The following is a 27,923-nucleotide window of genomic DNA, read 5'->3' on the forward strand; positions in this document are numbered from 1 at the left end:
TTAACAGCTACACCAACACCCGTTTGATCGATCAGCAGTGAAACCAACAAAAAAGATCAAACGAAAATTACAACAGAAATTCAAATGAACACTTATTTGCAAAAAGAAAAGTGAAATATGTTCTGCAATATTGGCATGTTGTGCAATTCATCCTCATAAATAATATAGTTAACAGAACGAAATAATGTACAAAACTGATATTCTCCTTAATGTGTCACTTTGAGGGAACAGACAGACAGACATTTCTTCATAAGCTGTGGAATTATGGTATTCATGCATATGCCTTTAGTTTGTTTTATTTTTGATAAAACAATGTATGGCGTATGTCTCAACCATTCAGAAAGCAACAAGAAATTACATTTGCGCTGATCAATTTCCCATTTCCACGTGGATTATTACCGACATCTGTAGCTTGTCAGATGTAATTAAATGGATGGAAATAAAATGCCCCATCACAATGCGTAATGACGCACAATGGCTGATCTTGTGCTCTAAGAAGATGGGGCAAATGGAAGAATTCGGAGTGAACGCATCTTTAGACAGCAAGAAGACTTGCTGGCAAAGGAGGACGACTGGCTTATGAGCCGGTTCCGACTTCCTCCAGCCGTACTGTTGGAGATTTTGGGGATGTGTCACCCGGTGCATCTGGCATGTCGGTGTCCCCCTCCGCCTCAGTCACCACTCCACTTAATAGGGATTCCCCAATAATTACCGCCAGTCTCTCAGCAAGAGGGGTCAGCTCCGGTGTCCCCTTTGCCCCACCCATGGCAGACACACTCTGGCGATGGAGCGCTAGACATTCTTTTGCCTCGACTTTGATGTCCGACCATTTCTTGTGTATTTCGGCCACGGTCCGAGGTTGTGAGGCTACAGCATTTACGGCGTCTGCCACCGTTTGCCACTCAAGTGCCTTTTTGGCATTAGTAATGCCCACACTGTGCCCTCCAAACAACATTTTCTCCTCTTTTCCACCTAACTTGGAGCTTGGAGCTTCTGCTGCTCTGATTGGCTGACTGTTGTCCTGAAGCCTGTCATTATTCTCCTCAGAGCTTCACTGAGAAGCTGCAGCTTCACAGGAAACTCTGCATCTTTGCTCTCAGACTAACTTTAGGACCAAACATCTAGAAGCAGCTGGACTGACTCCAACCCTCTACTGACCTTAGAGTCTGCAGTTTGGAGTTTGGACTCTCCACCAGATCCTGGAGCTGCTGAACATCTGAAGACTGAATCTTGTTGAAGCTGAGGTCCAGTTCTGTCAGGTGAGACGGGTTGGACTTCAGAGCTGAGAGCAGAGCATCACAGCTGGTCTTTGAAAAACTGCAGTCATGCAACCTGAATCCAGAAGAAAGAGTTGAGTTTAAAGACAAAGTTGCTGTTTTTCATCCTTCACTTCTTCTAAAGAGTTCAGAGCTGAAAAAGATCAGAAAGTTTAGAAAAAGTCCAAAGATGTGAAGCAGCAGCAGCAGATCAGAAGAGTCCAGCAGAAGCAGAGAAGAAGAACATTCAGGAACATTCAGGACAACATGCAGCTGCTTCAGGAAAGAAGTCCAGATGTGTGAAAGTCAAACATCAGCCTGTGGCTGCATCCAAACCAACTGATGTTTCTGCAGCAACAGCAGAAAAAGTCCACTTCCTCTTTCTGCTCAGCTCTTCTCCAAACAGCACTGAATCATGGGAGAATTTCAGCAGCAGGATGCTGGAAAGTCTTCCTCCCAGTTTTCAGGAGATGATCTTCCAGTCCTTCTCTGCTGCAGCCCTTCAAGCAGAGACTTTCAGCTCCAACAGATCAAAGCAGAGAGAAGAAGGAAGTGATGAGGAAGAGTCAGCAGCAAATGTTGGACATTGATCCCTGATCAAGCATGACTTCAGCTCTGAATGAAGAGTCAGAAGCTGCTGGGAGCTTTGATGGATGATGTGATGATGTTTGTGGATGAAAAGGTGAGGATGTTTGTGGAGGATGTGTCTGTCAGAGCAGCATCCAGCTGCAGCAGGACTCTGTCACCCTAACCCTTTGGACTCTCAGCTGCATCTGCTGAAACACAGCAGGACTCAGAGTGCATGTGAGCGTGCACGTGAGGCTGCTGCTTCTGCAGGCGCTTTAAAGGAGTCTCTTGGACCAAAGACACAGAGCAGAGCTGATGAGCCTCATGCCTGCAGTTCAGTCCTAACACAACTTTGTCATCATATTGATGTGAACACAACTGAAACATGGAGTCTGACCTCAGAGTCTGCAGTCTGCAGTCTGGACTCTCCAGAAAACCACACAGATGAAGAACTCCTGGATCCTGCAGGTTCTGGTTGTAGCTCAGGTCCAGTTCTGTCAGATAGGACGGGTTTTTCTTCAGAGCTGAGACCAGAACTTTACAGCTGATCTGTGACAAACTGCAGTACATCAACCTGCAATCAGACAGAAAAGTGTGTTCAGGAGCAGTGATGCAGCTGGAGGTCCAGGAACTTGGTCCATTCAGTCAGGTGGGACCCGCCCTGATGAGACACTGACAGATGACATTTTCATGAGAGAATTTGGATGAAAAATCATGAAGACCTGGAAATGAAAATGAATTATGCATGGGGGGGGGGGGGGGGGGGGGTAGCAATTTATTTTGAATTATGACCTGAAAACATGAAGTTGAATGAAAATGCAGTTTGACGTTAAAATAAATTGGAACTGGCGATTGTAAAATGGTTATTCATCTGAATTATTGAAGAAAAGAAAAGAAATATATTTCATATATATTTATATTCCAATTCAATTTACTTTGATCTAAAGCTTTGATTAAAAAAATATTTTTTTGATAATGGAAAAAATATTGACTCTTTTCTCATTTTATTTCACAGCATTACCTTGTAATAATAAAACTCATCCATGCGTTTGTTACGTCTAGGCTGGATTACTGTAACTCCTTGTTAGCAGCGTGTCCTAAGAGTTCCTTAAGAAGTCTCCAGCTTGTTCAGAACGCAGCAGCTAGATTGTTAGCAGGAACTAGCAGAAGAGATCACATCACTCCTGTGTTGGTTTCACTTCACTGGATCCCAGTTGATTCTAGAATCAAGTTCAAGATCCTCCTGTTAACCTATAAGGCCTTACATGGACTGGCCCCGTCCTATATCAAAGACCTCATAGTTATTTACCATCCAATGAGAACACTTCACTCACTAAATGCAGGACTGCTTGTGGTTCCTAGAATTAGTCAAAGTACGGTTGGAGGTAGAGCGTTTAGCCACCAAGCCCCTGTTTTATGGAATAAACTCCCAGCTCATGGAAGAGAGGCCGATTCAGTTTCTACATTCAAAGTTAGACTGAAAACATTCCTCTGTGGACAGGATTATTGTCAGACTAGATCTACATGAGAACCTCTGAAAAAAGAGAAAAAGGAGCCTCAGAGTCTCAGCAGCAGCATACGGTAAGGTGGGAATGGGGGGGTCAGTCATCACTCTGTAGTCATGTCATCAGTCAGTCATCTGGACTCATCATATTGATGTGAACACAACTGAAACATGGAGTCTGACCTCAGAGTCTGCAGTCTGCAGTCTGGACTCTCCAGAAAACCACACAGATCAAGAACTCCTGAATCCATCAGGTGGTTCCTGCTCAGGTCCAGTTCTGTCAGATTGGACGGGTTTTTCTTCAGAGCTGAGACCAGAGCTTTACAGCTGATCTCTGTCAAACTGCATCTCTCCAACCTGCAATGAGACAGAAAAGTGTGTTCAGGAGCAGTGATGCAGCTGGAGGTCCAGGAACTTGGTCCATTCAGTCAGGTGGGACCCGCCCTGATGAGACACTGACAGATGACATTTCAGGAGAGATTTTGGATGAAAAATCATGAAGACCTGGAAACGAAAATGAATTATGCATGGGGGGGCTGTTTAGAAATTTTCTTTTGAATTTTGACACAACATCATCTTGAATGAAAATGCAGTAGATTTAATATACCTTTAAAATGAAATAGAACTGACAGTTGAAAAATAGTTTTTTATTTGAATTATTGAAGAAAAGAAAAGAAACATTTATATTCCAATTCATTTTACTTTGATCTAAAGCATTGATTAAAAAAAGGCTTTTATTTGATAATTAACAGAATATTGACTCGTTTCTTATTTTTATTTCACAGCATTACCTTGTAATAATAAAATAAAAAGAAATTAACAATAAAAAGAACTCTCACTTGTTGAAGATGGTTAAATTGATTGATTTCTAATTATTTTACTTCACTTGCTCCAAAAATGGATTCATGATTTTTTTCTAATGAAACATAATTTGCACACATTTTTAACTTTTGATACTTGATAAATTTTTGCTATGAAAATTACTGAATCTATTTTACCGATGTAGTATTTTTAATCACATGCATGATTTTTCTAAATATAATTTTCCTGGCTAGTGGGACAAAACAGACCCAGACGCTGGCACCCGGAAGGAGACACGGGTGAGTTTTGAGGAGGAAATCTGTGGCTCGTGACGTCACTGGGGTGAGGTATTGGGAGATTTGATGGATGAATTACACTTTGTGTGTCTCAATGATGGGAGAGGAACAAGAATCGATGTTCGAACAGGGAATATGTCAGCACTAGATCTCACTTTTGTTTCAAATGTCTTGGCAGGGTGTTGTGAGTGGGATGTATACAACAGCACAATGGGGAGTGACCATTATCCTGTTTTCTCTAGGGTTGGTGGAGATAGGGAACCATCAAGTAATGGAAAGGAAGGAAGATGGATTTTTCATAAAGCAAAATTGGATGAATTTATTTATGTGTGAGGAGGAATATTCAAACAATAGTATGGAGAGTACAGCTGAAGAAATGGAAAAGAAAATTAGAAATGTAATAATTTCAGCGGCGGAAAAGACAATTCCAAGAAGTAAAGCAACTATGACTAGGAGAAATATTGCATGGTGGACTGAAGACTGCAATATAGCAGTTAAAAATAGGAATAAGGGTTTGAAAGTCTTTAAACAGACTCACACATATGAGAATATGTTGAACTATAAGAGACTTTGTGCGCAGGCAAGAAGGATTATTAAAAAGGAGAAAAGGGAGTACTGGAGGGGTTTTTGTGATAAAATTGGTCTAACAACTCCGGTTAGTATGGTTTGGGGAATGATTAGGAAAATGAAGGGTATAAAGAGGGACTTACAATATCCAGTCTTGAAAATGGGTGATGACCTGGCGATATCGGATACGGATGGAGTTGAAATGTTGGTTAAAACCTTTGTGAGAAGTCAAAGAAATGAGAATTTGTTGGGATATAGGAAAGGGAGGAGAGATGAAATTAGGGAACGGCACTACAAGGAATTTGATGGTAACACTTATTTAACAGCTATGGATGCTCCGTTTACATACTTTGAATTGGATTTAGTACAACAAAAATCTAAAATTACATCACCAGGTAGGGATGGTATAATTTATGTTATGTTAAAGCATTTAGGTAGGAAAATGAAATTGAAATTATTGGACATTATAATAGAATCTGGTGTGAAGGTAAATTGCAGACAAATTGGAAAGAGGCTGTGATTATTCCTATATTAAAACCTGGGAAAGATCCAAGCAGCCCAGAAAATTACAGGCCTATAGCACTCACATCACACGTTGTAAAAGTTATGGAAAGAATGATAAATGAGAGATTGTATTGTAACCTGGAAAGTAAAAATTTGTTGTCCCAATATCAGAATGGTTTAGGAAAGGTCGAGGGACAATGGATCCTGAAGTCTGCCTTGAAGCAGACATTAGGAAAGCCCAAGTAGATAAAGAATATTTGGTGGCAGTATTTTTTGATATAGAAAAGGCTTATGATATGGTCTGGAAAGAGGGTTTATTGATAAAATTAGGTAGGTTAGGACTTCATGGAAGAATTTATAATTGGATTAAGGGGTTTTTATTTGATAGATATGTTCAAGTTAGGATAGGAAAGTCCTTTTCTAATAGGTACGAAGTGGATAATGGAACCCCACAAGGTAGTGTGATTAGCCCCGTACTCTTTTCAATGATTAATGATATATTTAATTCAATTGGATGCAAATTTGGGAAAGCATTATTTGCAGATGATGGAGCCTTGTGGAAGAGGGGAAGGAATATTCGTTATGTGGAGAGAAAGATACAAGACGCGATTACGGAGGTGGAAAACTGGTCTTATGACTGGGGATTCAAATATTCAGTGACTAAAACAAAATGCATGGTTTTTACTAAGAAACATGAAATTGTTTTGAACTTAAAATTATATGGAGAAGCAATGGAGCAAGTGCAGAGTTTTAGATATCTGGGAGTTATATTTGATACAAAGTTGAATTGAAGAGAGAATATTGATAGTATAGTAGGGAGATGTATAAAGTCATAAATATAATGAGATGCTTGAAAGGCACTGGGTGGGGAGCTAGTGCACAGGCTTTAAAAGAAATATATATTACAATGATTAGGTCTGTCACAGATTGTGGAATTGTTGTCTACAATACAGCATGCAAAACACAGTTACATAAGATAGAGGTAATCCAAAATCAGGCATTGAGAATATGTACTGGGGCTATGCGGTCAACTCCTGCTGTGTCATTACAAGTTGAAATGGCGGATCCACCATTGAATCTCAGAATTAAACAACTGCTGCTTAATTATTGGGTAAAAATACAGGGTTGTGCAGATGTAGAAAACATGTTTAGGAGAGCTACTGCTCCTTGTTGTGAAAGTGGTAATGGGACAAACGAAAGTGCTGCTTGGAAATGAGCTAGATTAGCGAGAGAAGCAAACATTCACGGTAAAACCCTAGTTAAGACGGTTTGGTACCCGGCCCCTCTTTTCTGGGTTTTTCCAACAAAAATGTCGGAATTAAGACGCCAAAGGATCTTTCAGTTTTTGCAGTTGAAATGTTGGCAATATCATATAGTTTACACTGGTTAGAACAGAACAGAATTGGAGATGGTATAATTTGTTCAGACTCATTGTCAGCTTTGATGTCTCTGAAGTCTTACTATTCTGATAGCAGATCAGATATGTTATATGAAATTTATGAGTGTTTGTTCAGGTTGGAAAAATTGAAAATAACAATATGATTTATGTGGGTACCAGCACATAGGGGGTGGAGGGAAATGAAATGGCTGATTTTCTTGCAAATGTTGCGCTGAAACGGGGTATAGAGATAGAAATTCCATTTGGTAGAACGGAAATTAGGGTAATTATTAGGAGGCGTATTATGGAAGAATGACACAATGGGAAAGGGAGAGGAAAGGTCGACATTTATTTTGTATTAAAGACAAAGTAGGGAGAGGTATGAATATCAGAGTAAACAGCAGATATCACGGCATAACATTTTATAATATTCTTTTATTTGTTTTTAAGTCTTTCAACGGTCTGGCTCCGCCCACCTCTGAGCTGCTACACCTGCATTCCCCTTCCCGCTCACTTAGATCAGCTGACCAGCTGCTCCTGGATGTGCCAAGGACACGGCCAGCAGCTTCCACACGGCGGAAGCTGCTGGCCGCAGCTTGTGGAATGCACTCCCTATGCAGGTTAGGCAGGTTAACCCGTTCACTGAATGATTTTAAATCCAAGTTAAAAACTCACCTTTTCTCCCTGGCCTTTAACTCAGTGTTAGTTGATGTTTTTATTGGTTTTATTTATTTTTATTTAATGTATCGATTTTTCATTGATTTTATTCTGTTTGTTTTAGTTTGTAGTTTTGTTTTTATTCTGCATTGTTCAGCACTTTGGTCAGCTTCTGCTGTTTTAAAAGTGCTTTATAAATAAAGTTGACTTGACTAATATCACGGTTGAGGATGGGAAACACTGGTTTAAATAATACATTGCATATGACAGGGAAACACCCAACTTTTGGTTTGTGCGAGTGTGGGAAAGGGGAAGGGTCATTGGAGCACGTTCTGTGTCATTGTGAACTGTACTGAGAAGGTCAGGGTTTTTTTTGCCACCCCTACTTCTATCCTTGGTTGGAACCACTTTTGATCTGCACCATACAGCAATGGTGCACGGTGAGCTACTCACGAACTCTCAATTAGAACTATGAGGACTTTACGAACCTATGAAAAAGGAACTTTGAAAAACAGATGGAAAAATATCCCTGTGGATCCCTGGAAACTCCTTTCTCTACTGTCTCAACTTATTGTTTTGTTATTTGTTTTCTTTGTTTTAATACAGTCAGTTAATTACTTTATTCCTGTGTTGCGTTTTCTATTCACACACTCTGGGCTCCATGAGTCGAACAAATCTTCTGTAGGTCAGAGCAAGCTAAACAAGCTTAACACAAGCAATATGTCTAATTACCTTGTGTGTAATTATCTTAAGTTTAATTAGTTATTGAATGAATGTATAACTGATGATGGTAATGTTTTAGTGTATTTTTACTTCAATGCTTGAAATAAACCATTTCAAATCAGATCAGATCAGATTAAATTAAATAGTATTTCTTCATCTTGAATCCTAAATTGTAAAATGCATTTTCAAATGACATCATCACATTGTAAAATCAATTGTTCATTGAAAATTGAAGATCACTTTGAATTATGGGGTGGCCATGGTGCAGCGGTAGGGCGGTCAACCCATGATCGTAAGCCCATGAGTCGATGCATCCTTGGGCGAGACACTGAACCCCACGTTGCCTCTGGTGGTAAGCGGGTGCCTGTGTTCGGCAGCGGAGCCGCCACCAGTGTGTGAATGTGTGTGTGACTGGGTCTGTGATTGTAAAGCGCTATGGGCCTTGTAGGCAGAAAAGCTCTAAGTATACGCCATTTACCATTTAAAAAAATCTTCAATATGTAACGGGAGGCACCTGAGGGTGTCGCTATACCCATTGTACAAAGGGGGAAACAAAGGAAGTTGACGTGTGGTTGCTATGGTGCTAGCTTCCTGTGAGAAAGCCGGTTAGCTCAGGGAGCAGCGCAAGTTGGCTCGAGCAGAGTGTGGATGATGTTTTATTTTTATTTTATGACAGGATCACGGCAGAGGTAGATCCTGTTTTACTGGGGGTTTTAAAGACTGGGCGTGAGGTTTTGCGGCGCACCAGGTATTTTAGACTTTTATCACAGCAGAGGTATATTTTAAACAAATGGTAAATTATTTTTTATCAAATGTTTTTAATATGGTGCTTTTTCTGTTTTTATTGTTAGAATACTGTGCCCTGCTGCCCTGTTTTAGTTTTATGTTTTATTAATTTTATATTTTATTTATTTATTTACAGCGGGGAAAATAAGTATTGAACACGTCAACATTTCTCTCAAAAAACATATTTCTCATCGAGCTATTGACACGAAATATTCAGCAGATGTCGGCATCAACCCAAGTAATGCACACATAGAAAGAAATCCAAACATTTATGTCCATAAATGAAGTTATGTGTAATAAAGTGAAATGGCACAGGGAATCAGTATTGAACACATGAAGAAAAGGAGGGGTAAAAAGGTCTGGCAAGCCAAGAAAGCAGCTGGAGTTTGTCAGTATTCAGAAGGTTAACCTGCCCCCTATTAGTGCAAAGTAATATCAGCTGGTATAGTCCTGATTGATGCATTTTAAAAAGGTTTCTCACCAGCAAGGTGTTAGACAAGAAGCATTGCATGATGGGTAAAAGCAAAGAGCTGTCCAAAGACCTACGCAACCTTATTGTTGCAAAACACACTGAAGGCAATGGTTACAGGCGCATTTCTAAACTTCTGAAAGTTCCAGTGAGTACCATTGGGGCCATCATCCGGAAGTGCAAAGAACACGGCATTACCATAAACCTGCCACGGCCGGGTGCTCCTCGCAAGATTTCAGACAGAGGAGTCAGAACAATCATCAGAAGGGTTCTCCAACAGCCCAGGACCACTCGTGGAGAGCTTCAGAAAGACCTGGAATCAGCAGGTACCGTTGTTTCAAAGAAAACAATAAGTAATGCACTCAACCGCCATGGCCTCCATGCACGCACACCACGCAAGACTCCATTTTTGAAGAAGAAGCATGTTAAAGCTCGTTTGGAGTTTGCCACACAACATTTGGATAAACCCATGACATTCTAGGAGAAGATTCTCTGGTCAGATGAGACCAAAATTGAACTCTTCGGATGTCATAAGACACAACATGTTTGGAGGAAAAATGGCACCTCACATCACCCCCAAAACACCATACCAACAGTCAAGTTTGGAGGTGGGAGCATCATGGCGTGGGGCTGCTTTTCAGCATGTGGTACTGGTAGACTTCATATCATTGAAGGAATAATGACTGGAGAAAAGTATGGAGACATTCTTGATCAGAATCTGCTGTCATATGCCAGGCTGCTGAAGATGAAAAGAGGGTGGATCTTTCAGCAAGACAACGATCCCAAGCACAGAAGCCAAGGTAACACTCAACTGGTTGAAGAAAAGGAAAATAAAGCTGCTAGAATGGCTTGCCAGACCTTTTTACCCCTCCTTTTCTTCATGTGTTCAATACTTATTCCCTGTGCCATTTCACCTTATTACACATAACTTCATTTATGGACATAAATGTTTGGATTTCTTTCTATCAATCTTTTCTTTTCAATCTTTTTAATCTTTATTTTTAATTGTGTGTCTTTTATTGATATTGTCAATTTTATTCTTGTTTCAGGAGGTAGGAGGCCGAGGTGGTGGACTGCTGTGTCTGGTGGTGGGTCCCAGTGTGCTGTGTGGTTTCCATCACGTGTGCAGTGATTCACAAAAAGGGGTGTTTGCATTTTTTTACGCCGTTTTTAGCCACCTCGGTAAGCTCCTCCTCCAGAACATTTTTAACTGACTTTTATCAAAGATTGTTTTATTAAAAGGTTTCTTAACATTGTTTTTAACTGAAGTCTAACAAATTATATTTTAAAGCAAACCACAGCCTCTGCCTTGGTTTAGAGCAGGACCTGCACCTGCCTTACTTTAAAATCTTTTCCTGGGGCTCTGCAGCCCCAGATGGCGTTGTCAACCCGTCTCCTCGTGCTGTTACATTCTGGCGTTGTCGGCAGGATCTTTTTAAACATTATAGGCAGAGGCTGGTGTGTTTTTAAAAGCGATTTTTTTTTTATGTTGGAAACCTTGATGTTTGTATGTCATTGTTCTTATTAAGGCAAAGCAGCAGCATTTTTTTCCCAGTCCTCGGAGTTTAGGATTTTTCATTTTTTTTCTGCTGAACAGAATGGAGGAAGAACTTAGAAGATTGAGGGGTTTAGTGGCCCAGCTAAAAGCTGACAATGATAGACTGTGTCAGGAACAGGTTCACACACAGCAGGAACCCATAGCGGGTCCCAGCACTGATGTGCATGCAGATCTCCCTCCTACAGCTTCTGGATCAGTAACCGAGAGACAAATTTTTGTTCCCAGGGATCGCAGATGCCCCATGTTTAGTGGGATGTCCAACCTTTCTCTGGATGAGTGGTTGGAGGAGGTAAAAGCCTGTAGTAGGGCCAGACATTTGTCTGTGTCTGAACAGGCCTTTTTTATGTTTGATCACCTGGAAGGGGAAGTGCGTGCAGAGATAAAGTTTCGGCCCACTGCAGACAGATGCGATCCTGAGAAAATTATTTCTGTGCTGCAAGAACTCTATGGTTGCCCACAGTCCTATGTTTCGTTGCAGGAGGCCTTTTTCTCTAGAAAACAGCAGGATGGGGAGAGCTTACAGGAGTTCTCCTTAGCACTGATGAGTTTGATGGAGAAGGTGAAACAGCAGTCACCATGCAGAATGACAAATGCAGAATCGCTTTTAAGGGACCAGTTCACTGAACATGTGCTGGACAGCTCATTGCGGCGTGAGTTAAAGAAATGGGTTCGGGGTCATGCGAATGCTAAATTGTAAGAGGTCCGAAGAGAGGCCATGAGATGGGAATGTGAAGGCTTACAGGGTGGCACTAAAGGCCGCAGTAATTCTGCGCCTTCGATAGTGGGTATGCAGTATGGGGTGCAGGGTGGCTCCCAGCAAAAGGCTCATACTCCTCCCACATCTGAAATGGCCGAACTAATCAGAAATACTTTATTGATCCCACACGTGGGAAATTTGTTCGTTACCATAACAACTGACAGGAAAAAAAGAGTAAGAATAATATAAATAAAAATAAAAAAAGAGAACAAGGAAAATGTGGTATAATTTAAAGAGCTATTTACAAAAACAGTGCAGGTAAAGAGATGTGCAAAAGAAATGTGCAAAATAAAGAAAAGAAAAAAAAAAAAAAGAACTAATTAAATGTCAGCAAGAGCAGTTGAACGAGCTCACAAAAAATGTTAATCTTTTGCAGATATCATGCCAGCAGGGTCGTGTACGTGTGCAGGGTAAGAAGCCTGTTTGCATTCCACCAGGTAGTCTAGTGTATGTCCCTGTGACATGTCCACATATGCCTACACATCAACATGTAGATCTTTGTGTTGAGCCCTTGGGGCCAGAGGGTAATGGTCTGCCCGAGGGCCTGTTGGTTTCGCCTTCCTTAGTGAAAGCAGAAGGAGGTAGGACATATGTCCCCATTACCAATGTAGGTACGAGTGAGGCATGGCTAACGGCCAGGAGAGTGGTGGCTACAGTCCAAACAGTTTGTGTGGTACAGGGGAGTGGACCTGAGGCATGCATTTCAGTTAATTCTGAAAGTTGTGTGGCCACGATCTTTAGCTCTGAAGTTACTCTAGATCCCACTGACTCAATTCTGTGCATTCTTGTGCATCTGGATGACAAGGACAAAGAGCAGGTTAAGGCTCTGTTGTCAAAATACAACAGAGTTTTTGCTAAGGATGACCTTGATGTTGGCTGCACAAATCTAATGACACATGAGATCCCACTATTAGATGAAACACCAGTCAGACAGCCATACAGAAGAATTCCTCCCTCCCAGTATGAGCTGGCACGCAGCCACATCCAACAGTTGCTACAAAGTCAGGTTATCCGAGAAAGCAGCAGCCCCTATGCATCAACCATTGTGCTTGTGCAAAAGAAGGATGGTGGTCTTAGGATGTGCGTAGATTACAGGCAGCTGAATGCTAGGACCAGATAAGATGCATCCCCCTTGCCAAGAATTGACGAGTCCTTGGAGGCTTTGGCTGGAGCACAGTGGTTCACGACACTCGATTTAGCCAGTGGATACAGCCAGGTGGAGGTGGCTGAAAAGGACAAGGCAAAAACAGCTTTTTGCACACCGTTTGGTTTATTCGAGTTCAATCGAATGCCTTTTGGGTTATGCAATGCACCCAGCACTTTCCAGCGCCTCATGGAAAGACCTTTTGGGGACTGTCGTTTTCAGTGTGTGCTACTGTATCTGGATGATGTCATTGTTTTTTCTTCTTCCGTTGAACAACATCTGCAACGTTTAGAACAAGTTTTCTCCCGGTTAGATGCACAAGGCTTAAAGGTAAAACTCTCAAAGTGCCATTTTTTCCAGAAGCAGGTGAAGTATTTGGGCCATGTGGTTTCAGCTGAGGGAGTGTCGACTGATTCAGAGAAAGCAGCTGCAGTCCGTGACTGGAGAAGACCAGCTAACCTGGCCGACCTCAGATCTTTTTTGGGGTTTGCAAGCTACTACAGAAGGTTTATCGCTGGGTTCTCAAAGATTGCTTCTCCATTAAACAGTTTGGTGGCTAGACTCCTCCCTCCTGGAAGAAAGGGTGAGACGCCTAAAAAGCCGGTGGATGAATTTTGGGACGCAGAGTGTGGGAAAAGCTTTCAGGAACTGAAGACTGCTTTAATAACTACCCCTGTTCTTGCTTATGCAGACTTTCAGAAACCCTTTTTGCTGGAGGTAGATGCTAGTCATGGAGGGTTGGGGGCTGTACTGTCTCAAGAGCATGAGGGTAAGCGGCGCCCTGTGGCTTTTGCAAGTCGTAGCTTAAAGCCAACTGAAAGGAACATGAACAACTACAGCTCTATGACGTTGGAGCTTGTGGCACTTCATTAGGCGGTTACGGATAAGTTTCGGGAGTATCTGCTGGGGAACGCATGCACAGAGTTCACGGACAACAACCCGTTAAGTCATCTAGCGACAGCAAAGTTGGGTGCCACAGAGCAGAGGTGGGCATCTGAGCTGGCTGGGTATGATTTAACAATAAAGTATCGCCCAGGTTCCCAAAATGCCAGTGCTGATGCGTTGTCCCGTCAGCATCCAGTGTTGGAGTTGTCAGAGGCTAGGCCTTTAGAAACAGAGGGTTTTAGGGGTGCAAGCTGAGATAAGTACTTTGCCTGGGTTGTCTCCTTCAGACCTCAACACATTGCAGCGGCAAGACCCTGTCCTTGGCCCCTTTATGAAATACTGGGAAAGCGGTAAAATGCCAGATGCAAGAGATCCTGTTTCCAAATAGTAAATCTGGATCACATTTTAATGGATCTGACACAAATAAGGTGAATATAGAAAGTTTAAACCCCCTGCAGATAATTTACAGATGATAAAAATTCAGGAAAACAAAGTTGCTGATTCATGTAAACAAATTTGCTGATTCACGAAAACAAAGTTGCTTATTCATGAATTCATAATTCTTTTTTCAGCCAAGGTTCACTTTTTTCTTGACAAAAATCCTGCGTCACACAAGCGACCAAAAATAAAAAAGTGAAACTCTGTAGTCTGTATTAATGTACAGTCCCTCCACGATCTAACCAGCATTTTTGGATTAATTGAACCACAAAACATTTAAAGTTGAAGCTTTTTTTCCCTAAAAAATAATAGTTTTTAATAATAATGTTCAACTAAATAATATGAAAATGTGTCCAGGTAGCCGTTTTTCCTTCCAGTTTATTAAATGCAGTTTCGTGTAAACCTTACCAAACCAAACTAACATTCTTTCAAAACGGTGATTATGTTTTTGTAGAGTGAAGGAAAGAGAATCGTCCGTTTTTGGGTTCTTTCCATCCATGCGTGTTCGATAGTCGAGAGTGGTAAAACAAACAAGGATTCAACCGGTTTAAAAATACACAGAGTTTATTTCCCTGACAATAGTTCTAAAGCACAGTTTAAAACATTAATGCAGATATATCTGGATTCTCAAGTAAAGATCTACTGACGCACAAGTTACATGCGAATTACTCGTAGATTTTCCTAAGAACAATGGAAAACTTTAAAACCAGTCTTTTTAAGATGTGTTTGAATCTCCGCCTTCCGGAAAGAGCATGGTCGCTGGATCTCCGCCCCTGGTCCCTCTGATTCGTCAGCTGATAGCCCGCCTGCTTCCTCTGGCCAATAGCTGACGGCTGCCAACTTCAGATGCGCTCCGCCTCTCGGGGGCCCGTTTTCACCGGCGCACACAGTCCGATGATCAAAAGAGTCCCCATCTGGTCAGAGTAAATCATTCCTGGACAACCCAAGGTTCCTTTACCGGTATCCAGAGCAAAGGTCAGCTCCAACCTCCACATGAGAACACGAATCTGAACACTTTCCCAAGGATAAGGTGTTCAACCCAGATAGTAGAAATGTAGTCCATGACATATTTATTGCATCTCTGGAAACTCCTAGATTTGCACAAAGAAGTCCTAGTTGCTGCTGCAACTACAAAGCACAAGTGAAGGTCACTGGAGAATAAGTCCTGATGAGTTCAAAATGAGTTCACTTCACACTAAAGATAAAGCTATAACATAATGAAGAATAAGATATTAAAACATACATTTTCTACATTTCCCTCTCTTGATCACACAAAGTGTGATCACCTAAAAGATTTAACACTACAACACTCAAAAACAACAAAACATTACAAACAGGTCCACCTGACCCGACAGCTGTGGTCTCAAGCCCGCACAGTCTGGAACACAAAATATTTCAAAGGAGTTAGGCGTCCATGCTTGAACGGGCAAGCGAAACCTGTCGGAGCATCAGTAAACATTCAGTGTTCAGTCTGACAGGAAAAGTCTTGCGACGGCTCCGTGCTCCTGCGACAACCACCCCGAAGGATGCCCATGCTTACAAGATCGACCTAACCCCTTGGCACAATGTCATTAAGTAAAGTTACATAGTACAAAAACTAAAGTGGTAAACAAGGCAAATAAAACAAATTCAAAGTCTAATTCGGTGTAAGTCAAAGTCAAATAGTAAAAAAAAAAAGCATAACCGTAAAAAAGATAACAGTTCCTGTAAAGCAAAAGAACACCTGGAATTAAGGGGGAGGAAAGCGAGACATGTTAAGGCAGAACAAAATCACACAGATGACTAAAAGAAAAACAGAATTGTTAAACATAACAGCAAGCGTAATTCAGGAAATTACTTCCATCTCCTCCATGGGGTCCCATTGGAGGGGCTGTGATACATGCGCTCTACCTAAATAAGAATAGCAATAAGTAAAATGCAACAAAATCCAAAAGATCCTTCAGGGCCTCGAACACTCGCGTCCTTCTGTATGTCCCACAAGCTCTGACCAGCTTGGACCAGGCCTCCTATGAACTTCTCAATAAACCTGGTAATTAGAGATCTGATACAGAGGACACAACAGAACAGCTGTAAAAGAATTGGAGTGTCCACACATATGTACCTTCTCCCAAAGATGAATCTGCTGTGGATCTAAATATTGATTAGCGTTAGGGTCAGTAACTTAAATATAAAAAACAATAATCCAAAAACCATATTAGAAAAACAAAACACAAGACACAAGAATCATGTTACGCCTGCGGAGGGGAGAGCAGCAAATGTGATGGGAAAAAGTCCATCAGTGTTTCTCTTCTCAAAGGTCTGCTTCTCCTCATGCTGTCATTAAGAACACAAGTGGGGAAGAAAAAAATTCAAGACAAAAAGAAAAGTTCATTAGAGACAGTCGTATAACTGCCTTATCAACCCAGGACAGTGTCGTAAAACTTCCTCATCCTTGCTGAGGATGAGTGAACGAGAGGAACACACACACAAAGCTGTAGAAAAAGTGAAAAAGGTCAATCTGAGTTACCATTTAAACATCCCTTCTAAACAAATACATTTAAATGATAATAATAAAACAATTTGACGATGATAATAAAACAATTTCCTTAAGACTCCCTAATGTCCATCTCCCTCTCTTGGAGTGGAAACATTGCAGAGTCAAACAGAGATAAGGCACAAACACAAAACCAGATTAATTGAAAGGAAAAATATAAATTGATTAAAAATAGAAATTGAACATAAAATAGGAGAACAGACAGATCAGTGCACCGTTCAGATTAACAGGCATCCTTGTCCACGGTCCTGTGAAAAGCAAGATCACAAGGTGAAGAAATGAAACCACTTATTGTCGTTGCCTTGCAGCCGTGAGGTCTGTCACCCTTGCCGTTTAGCATTGACCTCAAGGAGCAGGAGGTTCCACAAAACAAAGAAGAAAATGTCTTCCATAACCACAAAGACTCAAGAAAACCATAATTTCTCTTACTGTCTCTGGACATTTATGCTGCAAAACAGACTTTCTATGCTCCATAGACATTGAAGAGCCTGTGCTGGAAACAGTTGTACCTAAAAATGGGACTTTCCTTCTGCAACGTTGCAAATTCCTGTTAGACACTTCAAAACCCAAATCAAACAACGTCAAAAGAAGATCTTTCATTACTTGCAGGCAGATTTCAGCAGTCGGTGCCGTTAGCAGGAGCTAATCAACCTTACATCAAAAACACAACCCTCTAATAGCATAATATCCTGTCGGAGAAACTTTAAACAGTGATTGAAAATGCCAGGAGAATATTTAAATCCTTGTGGCAAGCTGTGTACTGCAAACTGAAACCTTTACACTGAAACACGAATAGATGTCTGCTGTTCTCATGTAATGGAATGCAAAAGAAGGCACTTGCTAAAGCAATAGCAGTGAACCACACACATTGTGGGGCTAAAGTTGACAGCATGCGATGTAGATCAGGCACAGGGAGGACTGGAGTAATGATGACTTCACTAACAGCCCTTAAATCATGTGCCATGCGATAAGTTTTATTATCTGCTTGTAATACCGGTCTAAAAAGGAGTACACCACGAAAAATACGAATGCTCAATTACACCAGAGTTCCACAAACCAAACTGAGTTTCCATCATCCCTTCATCTGCATCCTTCACTCAGCTGCGCTGAGATCTAAAAACATTTGTTCCTACAGTTACCTGAATCTCCACCGGGGAAGCAGTGGAGCATGAACAAACATCAAATGAACCTGTTGACCATGAAGCATCAGAGAGCGTTTTTAACATCACCTCTGCATCTTCATGATCTGTCTTCTATCTGCTGCGATGACTGACGATGTAGAAATGCTCCAGAACTGAGGAGGTAGTACTTGAAGACAAAGTTATCCTGTACATATTTATTGAGGGAGAGAAGTGAACAACTGAAAATCCCAGTTTAGACAGATGTTTGTTTACATCCCTCTCAGTCATGGGTCTGAGTTGCCGAACTTCATGACCAGGGGAGTGCTAATTCTATGTGCGATACAGGTGTGACTAACTTCCGGTATCATGGCAAATGTGAGTGTGTGAATAAAAAATAAACTATACACCCTCTTGACCAATTTATATGTCAGTGTAGTTTAAATACCACGTATGGCCATCTACCTGATGAAATGCTTCCCGGTACAGTTGATCATCCTCTCTGTCATAATAGAATGTGCAGTTCAGGTCATCGGAGGCGGAAAAATATTGCTTCTAGGACAGGACTCATGGCATCCAAACCCGAAATACATGGACACACCTGGCGTTTCAGGGCCCTCTGGATCCAGCAGGTGTCAGCAGTAGGGGTTGGCTGTGGGGTGTGGCATGGCATCCAGTCTGAAAGAATGCTGGCTCCTGTTTTGACAAAAACGTTCCGTCCCAACAGATTCACAGGCGTGTGTGGTGAATGCACAAATGAATGTTCCACCATCTGGTCAAAAGTCAGTTGGATGGTCTTTTGCCGGGTTTGAGGAGTCATATGTTCATTTGTCAGAGCTGATGGAGGCAACCGGCAGTTTATAGAGGAACACATTGCACCAGTGTCCATTCATGGAGTTACCTCTGAGCTTGAAAGGGACCATGGCTCCTACATCACCAAGTGGTATTGTCCGACTTGCCACCTGTGGTCCTCGCCACGGTGGAGGAGCTTGGAGCGGTTGTGGGTGCTGTTCATGTCCTCTGCTCCTGGTCTGTGCATTCTGCTGTTGGGTACCTTGTTGTGGGCAGTCGTTGCCATATGTCCTGAGCGCCACAGATGCCATTTCCAGCTGCTGCTGGGGGGTCCCTGGGTGGCCCACGCCTTCCAGGAGGGGATACCCGTCCTCCCGTCCCGGCCTCCGATACCTGAACATTGCTACAGGTCCTGAGGGTATTTAAACTCATCATGTTATGTGCTTTCTTTTTTTTTTTTTTAAACACCTTCATTATCCAGAGTGGATTGTTCCTGCAGTGTAAATGACTGTTTTTCAGTTGTTCAACTCCTCCCTTTGTCCTTTTTCTTCAAATGTGCTCTGCAGTGATGAAACAGATGTATTTTAAATCGACTCTTATCACCTCGCAGACGCTCCGATGCATTCTCCATGCATGCAGTCATGGCTTCATTTGATTAGCGGAGCTGACCTGAGGGTCAGTCACTCCTAACACGGCTCCTTCCTGTGAAGCCAGAGAACTGAGAAATGCTCTTTTTGTCACTCACCCAATGAAGCAGAGGGGGTTTTCTGTGTAAAGATTTATGAGGTCTCAGGACGGCTCTGCACCTTTCCTGCAACATTAAAGCTATGTGCTGCTTGGAAAAAACATGTTGTTACTGCAGATGTTGTTAAAGCAGATTTGTTACTGTCATGCTTTCTTTTCACCATCACCAACTCTATGGATGCTAAAGTTGGTTAATCAATGATGAAAATCAGCAAAGGAAAAAAACCTTAAACTTTTCTCTGAACTATATGACGGATGTGGAGCAAAATCTTTGAAAAATACATTGTTTTAGATGCATACTGGCAGCTAATCATTCACTTTTAATCCAGAAACAAAGACAAATTGTTTTGACTTACCATTAAGGACTTGCTGTCCTACAAAAAGAATTCTGAGAAGTGCTAAAAGCAACAAAATTCCACAATTTAAGCTTTTCCTTATTTAACTAAAAACACAATTCACACTCTAAACCACAACAGGTTCGTTAAAACACAGACAATCAATACGCAGACAATAACTTTTAACCGTTTTCTCAAAACCACACCAAAAGACATAACACAACAAATTAGGCACCTTACAGATAAACAAGATAAACCATTTCACTGAAATGAATCGTTTATCACTAGCATTAACATTCATGTTCTCCCTTCTTCTGTTCTACTAGAACCAGCACCTTTCCTTACCTTACCATACCTTTCTGTGTCCACAGACCCTCTATCACTTCCAATGCCGTTCATTTCTACTTTAATTCACTGCTTTGTCCTTTCCCCATTCTGTACAACATCCACTTACACTGTCTTCAAACTATAATTACATCAAAACATGGGATCTGCTGCAAACTATCTTTAAACACCAATAAATCCTTTAACACCAACACTAAGTAATCTGAGAAATATCAAAACATATAAACATATAAAATAAATTAAACATTGCAAACATTCTTTTTAAGGGAGTCCGGATCTAAACCAACAAATACTTACAATTAGTGTCAATAGCATTACTTTTTAGCAAAACTTAACTAAATCATGGTAATTAGGAATTACAAAATAAAGTAGAGACATTTATTCAAAATAAGAAAACCGAAATAATTGCAAAATCATTTTACACAAAATATATTGGACCGATATTACCTTACTGTGTTTTAGAAAGATTTGCCCAACTTTAGGCAAATTCCAGAGAAAGTTAGGCTACGTTCGACAGAGGCAGAACAGAGACCGTTGCTGCAGGCTGCAGCTGCAGTCAAGCTGCTGTTGTGGCTTAAACTTCCATCGGAAGCGCTGCTCATAGACTCCTTTCTACTTAAAAATCTTTTTCGTCGAACTAAGACCACTGAAATTTGTTTTTATCGACGTCTTACAACCGAGGTCATGACCACGCTCAATAACTACAATGTCAGTTGTTATTTTACCACAAATTAGATCGCAAACTCTTAAGCTTTGTTCCATGAAAGTTTAGCGCAGGTTGAACATTTCGGTCTCCATGGACGCCGTCACGCCGACCACATGGTACAAACAAAGCCAATCAGAGCTGTCGACGCATTCGAAAGAAACTAAAACGTCCCGTTATTGGCTAATTCGAAACAAGATGGCCACGTCCATAGAGAAAACATTTCACACAGAAACATGGAAAATAAAGCCAAAATTCGCTACTTTCAAACAGTTTTTCATCCCATACTTTCCAAAATCTCATGCATACATTTCATTCATAAGCAGTCACGTCTCCAAAATCTCATACATTCAGTCCGTTCATCAGCGATCACGTCTGTATTGTCATCAGTCAGTCGTCAAGTCATGTTTTTGTCCTGACAAAATGCACAATTTTCCTCATCTTCTGTCAAATTCAGCGCTCATGTTTATTTTGAATCCTTCTTTGGTTTCTCTCCGCGTATAAAAAAATAATTTGTAGAGGCCGAAGCCTCCTTGGTGTTTCCGAAAATCCTAGACGCGCAAAATTAGTTCCTATAATAACTCTGTTTTTCGTAAGGGATTTCTTAACAGGTTGAACAGACACAAACCTAGTCAATTTGCTGCTTTCCAAATATCACAAGCTCCCAATTTGCCAACGTTCAATTTTTACAGGCCGAACAGACGAAAAACCTGCATAATTTATAAATGTCCAATTTTTCAAAATTTACTGCTGTCCAAAGTGTATATTTTGCCACCGTTCAATTCGCTGTTCTAGGGAGGGTGAACCCAACACTTATTTACTGGGGTGCGCTCGCCCGTTCGTTCGTATAGGGTACACTGTGCCACTCATACAATCGACTTCTCCTTTAATTTGAGATCATCAATACGCAGACTTTACAAAAGGCTCTGCTCACCATGATTATGAATGAGGCCTCTGAAGAAGTCGACCGCATGGCAGGAAGCATCCCCAGACTTTACGTCGAAAGTCTCAGAAATCTCGTAATAAGCCACTATGATGTGGTCCAATCGGTCTGGTCCGCGTTTCCTATTCACCCCCGACTTCACGTATCGGGGTCACCAAATTGAAGGAAAGAGAATCGTCCGTTTTTGGGTTCTTTCCATCCATGCGTGTTCGATAGTCGAGAGTGGTAAAACAAACAAGGATTCAACCGGTTTAAAAATACACAGAGTTTATTTCCCTGACAATAGTTCTAAAGCACAGTTTAAAACATTAATGCAGATATATCTGGATTCTCAAGTAAAGATCTACTGACGCACAAGTTACATGCGAATTACTCGTAGATTTTCCTAAGAACAATGGAAAACTTTAAAACCAGTCTTTTTAAGATGTGTTTGAATCTCCGCCTTCCGGAAAGAGCATGGTCGCTGGATCTCCGCCCCTGGTCCCTCTGATTCGTCAGCTGATAGCCCGCCTGCTTCCTCTGGCCAATAGCTGACGGCTGCCAACTTCAGATGCGCTCCGCCTCTCGGGGGCCCGTTTTCACCGGCGCACACAGTCCGATGATCAAAAGAGTCCCCATCTGGTCAGAGTAAATCATTCCTGGACAACCCAAGGTTCCTTTACCGGTATCCAGAGCAAAGGTCAGCTCCAACCTCCACATGAGAACACGAATCTGAACACTTTCCCAAGGATAAGGTGTTCAACCCAGATAGTAGAAATGTAGTCCATGACATATTTATTGCATCTCTGGAAACTCCTAGATTTGCACAAAGAAGTCCTAGTTGCTGCTGCAACTACAAAGCACAAGTGAAGGTCACTGGAGAATAAGTCCTGATGAGTTCAAAATGAGTTCACTTCACACTAAAGATAAAGCTATAACATAATGAAGAATAAGATATTAAAACATACATTTTCTACAAGAGCAACTGTACTTTTTGAACACATCTGTAAATACAGCATGTTTGACAAGTTTTAGACAGTTTTTCAGAAGTGCTTGAAGAGTGAAATAGAATCATTCCTTCAATCCAGAAATTATTAGAAAGCAGTTCTTTAATAAAGATGAATCTTTGACTTGAATTCTTTTGTTCTCCAACAAAATCTTGAAGGAGAAATGAACTGTTTTCCTGATTTCATCATGAACATTTTCAGACTGTTAGAACAGAGGTTTGTTTTTGTTGAGCTTCATGACAGTTAACAGCAGTGCAGTGAGAGATGCGTCACATTAGTGCAATGCATCATGGGAGTTGTAGTGAAATCAGTGGTCCTGATGCTGGACAGACTCACGTCTCTGAACTTCATTATTTTATCACGCGGGAAGCTACTAGAGGAACACAGATGATCTGTGATCCATACGGATAATTAGCCCCAGTTCTACACAGACGTGTCCCATGGTCCCCTTCTCTTTCCTCCCACTTCATTCATGTCCCCCACTTTTGTTTTAACCACCTCAGATTCACGTCCACCAATCAAAGTGGCTGCTGGACGTTCGTCCAAAAGTGTGTTTCTAAATCTGACGCTCCCGCCGCGTGTGGGAAGAGCTTCCGTCAAAGTTTTTCTCTGTCTCCTCATGAAAGACATGGAAGATGCTGAGAGATCCAGTGTATTTCTACTACAAAGAGCTCCACAAAAGCGTCAGAGTGAAACATGGACCTATTTGATGAACATGGAGCTGATATTCTGGAGATGGTAAATGTTTTAGATCAGTAAAAATGAGTCATTTCCAGCAGCACATCTGATCATCTCTCACGGCACACTGGTTGAAAAAGACTGTAGAGAATCAACATTTGAATGAAAGCTGACCTGAGAGTCTCCAGTTTACAGTCTGGACTCTCCAGTCCGGCTGACAGTAGCTTCACTCCAGAATCCTGCAGGTCGTTGAAACTCAGGTCCAGAAGTCTGAGTCTGGAGGACTGAGAGCTGAGAACTGAGGACAGAGCTGCACAGCTTCTCTCTGACAGATTACAGCCTATCAGTCTGCAGATAACAAAGACAGACAGCAGTTATTGAATCTTTCATGTTTCCATCAGATTCATTTGTTCACTGAAGGTGATTTTCATGAGAGTTCTTACAGAGCTTTGTTGGAGGCTTTGACCACTGGCAGCAGCCTCAGAAGAGCCTCCTCTGAACCACAGTATTTCTGCAGGTCAAACTCTTCCAGATCTTCTCCTGATGACAGTAAGATGAAGGCCAGAGCAGACAACTGAGCAGGAGACAGTTTATCTGTGGAGAGACCTCCTGACCTCTGAAGAGGAGACAGCTTTTCTCTGGAGAGACGTCCTGACCTCAGGAACTGTTGGATCTCCTCCACTAGAGATCCATCATTCAGTTCATTCAAACAGTGGAACAGGTTGATGCTTCTCTCTGCAGACAGATCCTCACTGATCTTCTTCTTGATGAACTGGACTGTTTCCTGATTGGTCTGTGAGCTACTTCCTGTCTGAGTCAGCAGACCTCGTAGGAGACTCTGATTGGTCTGCAGTGAAAGACCCAGGAGGAAGCGGAGGAACAAGTCCAGGTGTCCGTTTGGACTCTGTAAGGCCTTCTTCACAGCACTCTGGTAGAACTGGACTGGACTGCTCTGTTTCAGTTTGAGAATCGTTGAGGGTCTTTTATTCTGTTCCTCCATGAGGTTGAGTTTGGAGGTGATGAAGGTCAGGTGGACATGAAGAGCAGCCAGAAACTCCTGAACACTCAGATGGATGAAGCAGAAGACCTTGTCCTGGTACAGGCCTCTCTCCTCTCTAAAGACCTGTGTGAACACTCCTGAGTACACTGAGGCTGCTCTGAGATCGATGCCACACTCTGTCAGGTCGGATTCATAGAAGATCAGGTTTCCTTTCTGCAGCTGCTCAAAAGCCAGTTTTCCCAGAGACTCCATCATCTTCTTGCTCTCTGGACTCAGTGAGGATCTGTCTCAGCTCCTCCATCATACTTGACCTTCTGGACTTTGGCCTGAACCACCAGGAAGTGGATGTACATCTCAGTCAGGCTCTTGGGCAGCTCTCCTCTTCCTCTGCTCTTCAGCAGATCCTCCAGAACTGTAGCAGTGATCCAGCAGAAGACTGGGATGTGGCACATGATGTGGAGGCTTCTGGATCTCTGGATGTGGGAGATGATCCTGCTGGCCTGCTCTTCATCTCTGAACCTCTTCCTGAAGTACTCCTCCTTCTGTGGATCATTGAACCCTCTGACCTCTGTCACCATGTCAACACACTCAGCAGGGATCTGATTGGCTGCTGCAGGTCGTGTGGTTATCCAGAGGAGAGCAGAGGGAAGCAGGTTCCCCCTGATGAGGTTTGTCAGCAGATCAGCCACTGAGGTGGACTTTCTAGGGTCCTTCAGGATCTGAGTCTTGTGGAAGTCCAGAGGAAGTCGACTCTCATCCAGACCATCAAAGATGAAGAGGACCTGGAAGTCTTCAAAGCTGCAGATTCCTGCTTGTTTGGTTTCAGGGAAGAAGTGATGAACAAGTTCCACCAAGCTGAACTTCTCCTCTTTCAGCACATTCAGCTGTCTGAAAGTGAATAAAAATGTGAAGTGGAGGTTCTGGTGGGCTTTGCCTTCAGCCCAGTCCAGAGTGAACTTCTGTGTTAAGACTGTTTTCCCGATGCCAGCCACTCCCTTAGTCATCACGGTTCTGATTGGTTCTGGTCTTCCAGCTGGGAGTTGGAAGAGCTCTTCTTGTCTGATGCTTGTTTCTGCTCTGTCTGCTTTCCTGGATGCTGCTTCAATCTGTCTGACCTCATGTTCTTCATTTAGCTCTCCTCTTCCTCCCTCTGTGACGAAGAGCTCTGTGTAGATCTCATTCAGAAGGGTTGGGCTTCCTGCTTTAGCCATCCCCTCAAACACACACTGGAACTTCTTCTGCAGACCAGATTGGACTTCATGTCGACAAACTGCAGCAGCAGATCCTGAATGAAGACAACAAACAGTAAATCAAGTCTCTGCAGCCCTGAATGATGAGGGTTTGAATCCCTGTTGAGACATCAGGAAATCTTCATTTCTCAGCAGCTGAAACCTTCAGAGAAATCCTCTTACTGCTCTGCAGTCCATCAGCCAGCTCCTCCTGCTTCATCCTCCTCAGGAAGTTCACTGTGATCTTCATCACTGACTCTCTGCTGCTCCTCTGCTCTTCATCTTCAGCCTCCAGCTCCTCCTCTTCCTCCCTGTGACTCAGAAGCTTCTGGATCTTCTTCAGCTCCTTCTTGACAAAAGTGACAATGTTGTCCTCCAGCAGCTGCAACAGAATTCCAGATGAATGAGCCAATCAGAGTGAAGTCATGGAGCCAAACATCAGCTCCATGTTGGACACTCTGACAATCCACTGGTCTGCAAAGTGCAGCATGGAGACGACTGTGGACAGAATGATGGAAAGTAGTTGTTGTTCATGTACAGACCAGAAAGATGGAGTCCAGCTGTGTTTGATGCTGCTGGACAGACGGACCACTGGGAGTCTCTGAGCTCTGCTGGTCCAGTCTGTGGAGAATCAGCAGCAATCACCTCCATTCTGTCTGAAACCAAACTAACTAGAGTCATGTCACAGCTAGAATGTTCTAGTTCACAGTTCAGATGGAGAACAGCAAACCAATGGATCATATCAACACCTCTCTGTCCATGTCTACAGAGTCACTGAAGTGTTTAGACTGTCTTGGAGCCAAAGGCTGGATTCATGTCTCTGCTGCCCCCATGTCTGGATTCTGAGCAGTTTTCCTAAAGAGGCAGTCCATCCACAGAGGACTCTGTGACCACAGCCCTCCATGATGCTCTGTCCCACCTAGAGCTAGAGGAGAGCTAACAGGGATGCTCTTTGTGGACTGTAGCTCAGCGTTTAACACCATCCTCCCTAACAAACCAATAGAGACACTTGTGGACTTCTGGCTACTCCAGTCATAGCGAGCTGCCTGAGTCCAGAGAACTCTCTCCCAGGAGAACAGAGGAGCAGAAAAGTGGCTTCAGTACGGTGTTTGAGCTCCGGGGACGGCTTTGAATGCAGAAATGATGTTTCAAGCATTCCTGTGAAACCGTGGAAACAATCATGACCAGAAACAAAGGCTGATGTTATTCACACGTATGTATGTGCAGTCAGAATGTACATTACTGCTTTTTTCCACACATAAATATTACGAATATTGTATTTTTTAATTCAGATTGGCTCCCATAAACCCACCAGCTGCAGACATGTTCATGTGTGCTGAGGGTCCAGCCTCAGCCAGACTCTGCCTTCAGGGGCTCCAAGGTAAACTGAGTCTGAGACCCCTGATCTACAGCCTTTACAGCCAAAACACACCAGAATTAGTTAGAAAATAATGTCTTTGGTCACCAGAACAACACAGTTTAACTGTTGGAGCACAGCAGCTACATTAATGAGGATGTTTTTCTACAGAGAAAAAGAAAAAAACTGAAAAGATTCTTCAAGCATTTCTGGACTGAGGAGAACATGTTCATCTGAATCTTCTACCGGAAAAAGAAACCAGTGGAATTGTCAGACTTGGAGAAATCAGCCACACTATGAAACCAAAGTCAGACATTTTCACCAAGAAAATCTAGCAAAGCAGAGAAAACTGGAACTTTTCTCCTGATTTGGTTGGAATCAGACTGGAGCTGCTGTCAGTCAGAGTCAGCAGTCAACATGTTTTCTTCTCCAACATCTCTGATGTCTCTCAGAGACTCTCAGAAGACTCAACTGAAAAGATCTCATCACACACATGATGCTCCAAGTGAGTCTGATCAGAGAGATCCAGAACTGAACCAGACCTCAAGTCCTTCATCTGAAAACTACAGATCATCTGAACTAGAATCCAGCCTCCTTTAACTCTGACAAACACTCACTGTTCCAGTCCTGGATGGATGTCCTTGAAGTCTGGATTAAGACCCTTTGATCTGTCACTCTTGAAGGAAACACTGCTGGATCCAGATCCAAGTCCAGGTCCAGGTTGGTTCCTGTGAGGAATGAAGGTTTCGGGTGTAACTGTTTAGTTCGGACATGCTCCTTTAAATCTGACAAACACTTACTGTTCCAGTCCTTTATGGATGTATTTGAAGTCTGGATTATAACCCTTTGAGAAGTCACTCCTGAAGGAAA

General features: G+C 42.3%; 1 pseudogene; it reads right to left on the reverse strand.

The window, feature by feature from the left end:
* Positions 1–1,557: 1,557 nt before the first annotated feature.
* LOC111946370 lies at positions 1,558–27,781 on the reverse strand (annotated as a pseudogene).
* Between the last annotated feature and the right edge of the window lie 142 nt (positions 27,782–27,923).

This window comes from Oryzias latipes, chromosome 2 (assembly GCF_002234675.1).
Source record: "Oryzias latipes chromosome 2, ASM223467v1".
In the NCBI taxonomy this organism is placed as follows: Eukaryota; Metazoa; Chordata; class Actinopteri; order Beloniformes; family Adrianichthyidae; genus Oryzias; species Oryzias latipes.